The following is a 4,564-nucleotide window of genomic DNA, read 5'->3' as shown; positions in this document are numbered from 1 at the left end:
CCCATCAAAATCCCTTCTGATCACGCTTAAACAATTATTATATAACTTTGGAGTATTGCTCAACATAAAGAGTTTTATTTTTTAATTCAGAACAATAGACTCTACTTTTCATGAGGACTGTCAGTCTGTCTCTCTGCGCCTGTAAACCAGGAGCGCGTTCCTCCAAAATCAGTGAAGTGCGAGAGGAGATCCAGAATTTACCGGTTTAATAAACACCTGCTCTGGATAATAATTATCCTCCTTGAATATTAAGATATTTTTGAGTTGGTTCAGAGTCCGCTGATGATAGTTCTCCATGGAGGCTCGCTGTGTGCCCGCGCCTGCACGCGTGCGCCTGTGTGTGTGTGTGTGTGTGTGTGTGTGTGTGTGTGCGTAATGGAGGGGCTAGTGTGCTCTTCACCCCTGTGGCAACCCCACAGGCCCTGCTGGTGCCACTGCCAAAAGCAGCTCCCAAATCCGGCTCCTTGATTGGTCACAGCTCTGGGCTGCTTCAACTGTGTGTGGAAATCTTGAACCGGATTGAAGATTCAGCGCGCGCTCAGTGCGTGCCGATTTGTACGTGGAGCTCGCGACCACATTTAAAAAACCCCGTAGCAACGTGCGCTCACGCGCGCTCCCGACGCGAAGGCCTGGAATTCTGGTGTGCGCATGTTTGCATTGACTCTTCATTGAGGGTGTGCGCTTGATTGCGCGGTGACGCAGCCGGCGTGGAAGCACCTATACTCATCTCGCAACAATTGGAAAACGTAAAGGCTGTTTGTGTCATGTTTGTCCTACAGAAACCGTATTAAAACAAAAGTTAGATTTCCCTCCTCTGTTTTTTTTATTTTCAAACATTTTCAAAGAAGCGCCAGGGAGCCACTAGGCAGCGCTTAGAGAGCCGCATGTGGCTCTGGAGCCGCATGTTGCCGAGCCCTGTCATAGACCTTACACTTCTAGACTTATCTGTGCAGCTGTTGTCAGAGGAGTATCGCACTACTTTTGGTTGCTTGCTACTTACCAACATGCTGATGTGTGTGTGTGTGTGTTTTTTTGTCTTTAATCTCATAAAATAACTCCTTATAATTTCTGTTACTTTATCCATTGTCGAACCAGCTATCTCCACTAATATCAAAGTGATCTCAGAATAAACTATGAATTGTCAACCACAAATTGTGATATGAATCGAATTGTTGTTAAAATGAATCGTTACACCCCTGATAAGTATTGTCAATATTCAACACACTCAGTAAAATGCTGTCATGATTCTGTGATCTGGTTTTGTCATGTTCTGTTTTCCTTGTCAGTCTCACCATGTTCCAGTTTAATCATCCACAGCTGTCTTCATTTAGTTAATTGTCCTCATCCTATTTAAGTGTCTGGTTTTCAGTTTCTCATTGTCAGGTCATCTGTTCTGTCACATCACTGGTTTGTTTTCTCCTGGTTTTGTCATGTTTTGAGTTTATTAAGTAAATCTTTGAGTTTCTGCCACAAGTCTTGTCTCCTGCATTTGGGTCCTACACCACCATCCCTGACAAATCCGTAAATTTTCCACAACTTTGCACAAAAACTGTGGCATATGTACACATTTTACTGAGATTGGGCTGCAATATTACATGTAAGACTATGATTGGAGTCAGAATTCAGTTTTGTAGACTTTATAATAGAATGTAAATATGATCAACAAAAGCTGTGAGGATCTGGGTCTGTGCATTGGTAAAGGCATTCACAAACAGGTTAACTGAACCTTGCAGCAGATCAGTCCTAGAGCACCAGATTGTCTTTAGCCTTCTTTCATACAAAGACACCAAGGTTGCGTGTGTCTAAAAAAATGTTTGCTTTTGGAGTTTTTAATTGAAAATTAACTTTATTGATTTTAAGATTGGAAATTAAGGCCAAATTATATAAAGATGTCATGAAGTGAAATGTCTAAAGTGATGCAGAGAGCGAACGCTAGATGGCAGCAGAGATATGTGTGTTTGGAGAACTCCAGTCTGGAAATAAAAAGGGGTCTTTAAACTAGTACAGACGTGGACAAAAGTGTTGGTACCCCTCAGTTAAAGAACAACCCCACAATTCTCACTGAAATCACTCAAAACTTACAAAAGTAACAATAAATAAAACACCTGTGATGTCAATTAAAGGACACACCTGAGTTAATCATGTCACTCTGGTCAAATAGTTTTCAATCTTTCATTGAGGTACCATCACTTTTGTCCAGCCCTGTTTCATTTTTAAATAATTATGTTAATCAACAATTCAAAAGTGATGGCTGATTTTGATTGTTTAATTTTCTTTTTTTTTTTATTGTTACTTTTGTAAGTTTTAAGTGATTTCAGTGAGAATTGAGGGTTTGTCCTTCTTTAACTGAGGGGTACCAACACTTTTGCCCACCACTGTAGTTTGTCTCCCTTAGTTTTCTGGTCTTTAAATTGATCTAAATTATTGTTCCAAACAATATTGAAGCAAGGGTGTAATATAAATGTATGTTAACTTAAATTAAATAAATTAGATTTTAAACGCAAAAGAACATTGTCCTAGCTTCACAATTTTCTTCCAATACAACGTTGTTGTTTTTTTAAACGTACAAAAGCCTGTTATTAAATCAGGATTATTTAATGTACATTGAAGTTCCTATTTTGTTTTTGTATAAATAAAATAATTAATTCATTCATCTTCCTGACCGCTTTGTCCCTTTCGGGGTCGCGGGGGTGCCGGAGCCTAACCCGGCCACTGATGGGCGAAGGCGGGGTACACCCTGGACAGGTCGCCAGTCTGTCGCAGGGCCTCAATCACACACACATTCACTCTCACATTCACACCTAGGGGCAATTTAGAGTCACCAATGAACCTATGAAGCATGTTTTTGGACGGTGGGAGGAAGCCGGAGTCCCCGGTGAAAACTCACGCATACATGGGGAGAAAGGTCCCAAATCCCCCAGCCGGGAGATTTTATTCTTGCCTCACAGCAAGAAGGCCTCTCTGTGAACAGCCAGCTTTGTTAGCAGTGAGATTTTTTTTTTTTTATCATATACTCATTTGCAGAGGTATCAATAATCTGTGGATTGAAGACAAACAACATTAGAAGACTCAAAAAACCTTTGAATTTATTGGTTGTTTAGACTGCAACTTCCAAAGTCTTCTGTATGTTGATCTTCTCATGATGATTCATTAATTTAAAAAGACGATACTTTTAATATTTATGATCTCTTAATCATAATTATCAAAATTGTAACAAAACACATTCAAATGAAATCAGTCTGTGAGTTAAAATGAATTACAGAAAAAAAACTTTAGACTATGATCTTATTTATTTAACATCACCAATAAGTTCAGGGAATAAAAAGAGAATTCTCTTAGTAGATAAATGTTTTTATTTTTACAAAGATACATCTAAAATATGAGGAAATTTAACTCAAGCACTAATAATGATTAAAGAGTTAAAAAAAAAAACTTGCACCTTCTCTCTCTACATATATGGATCTTTAGGAGGCTTAACTAATTATTTCTCTCATTTTATCCACACAATAACTAAATGCAATGTAAGTTACACCATGAGTAATTTTTGAAATTCATTTTTTTTCCTCAGAGGTTATTTGATTTGTTGGCAAAGTTGCCATAGGGAAATTGTTTGTCCCATGTCCACATTTCACCTCCTGATCATGTTGCTCCGGATTCTGTTGCTCCGGATCCAGGGACTCCAGATTCTTTTGCTCTGGATCCTGGTGCTCCAGATTGTGTTGCTCCGGATACTGGTGCTCCAGATTGTGTTGCTCCGGATTCCTGTTGCTGTTGATCTTGTACACAGCAGTAACTGACGCATAAGCGTAGACCAAGGAGGACGCAGAGCCCAAATCCACTCCACTGATATTCCAGAGAATAAAAACAAAAAAGTGTTACTTTAAAAAAAATGTATCTCCGTATAAGCAAAAAAAGCTTGTGAATTGCTCCTTACCTGAGATATTGTGTAACATTCCTGAATAAAGCGTAACCTCTCAGATGAGTTGTTGTTTGGTTTGCACCATTTCATCAATCCACCACCATCTGTACCTTCATAACTACCTGACCATTCTGTGCATGCACAAGCTACATATCGGCCATCAAGTAACAGTATAATGAACCATACTACAATAGGAACTGAACTGTGTAGAAAATTGTTTGAATAACTGCAAAAGTATTTGCAAATGGATTTGCAAATGCTTTTGCACTTGGACTTGCAATTTTCACAGCAACCGCAATTGTCTTTGCAACTGCAATTGCAGTTTTTTTTGCGACTGCAACTGCAAATTTTTTTGCGACTGCACCTGCAATTTTCTCTGCAACGGCAACTGCAAATTTCTATGCAACAGCAATTGATACATTTTTTTCTTATTTGCTCCAATTGTTCTGAGTTTTGTACATAAAACATTAAAATAAAGATGATCCCTGCTGGAACAAAAGCATAACAAAGAACCAAAGTAATATTCCATCCTAGTCCATGGCAAGGGCACAAAAACTCTAAATCCATCATCTTCTCAACAGCAATGAGAAAGAATGTCATGATAAAATTTGATGCTGCAGAACTTTTCCTAATTTTTTCCAAAAT

General features: G+C 38.8%; 1 long non-coding RNA gene across 1 annotated transcript in view; it reads right to left on the bottom strand.

Annotated features, from left to right (window-relative positions):
* LOC118598850 overlaps positions 1-4,564 on the bottom strand; it is a 21,152-nt gene that overhangs the window by 15,476 nt on the left and 1,112 nt on the right. The gene's annotated exons all lie outside the window — the stretch shown is intronic.

This window comes from Oryzias melastigma, linkage group LG6 (genome assembly GCF_002922805.2).
Source record: "Oryzias melastigma strain HK-1 linkage group LG6, ASM292280v2, whole genome shotgun sequence".
NCBI classification, from domain to species: Eukaryota; Metazoa; Chordata; class Actinopteri; order Beloniformes; family Adrianichthyidae; genus Oryzias; species Oryzias melastigma.
This window is presented reverse-complemented; position numbering and strand designations above follow the sequence as displayed.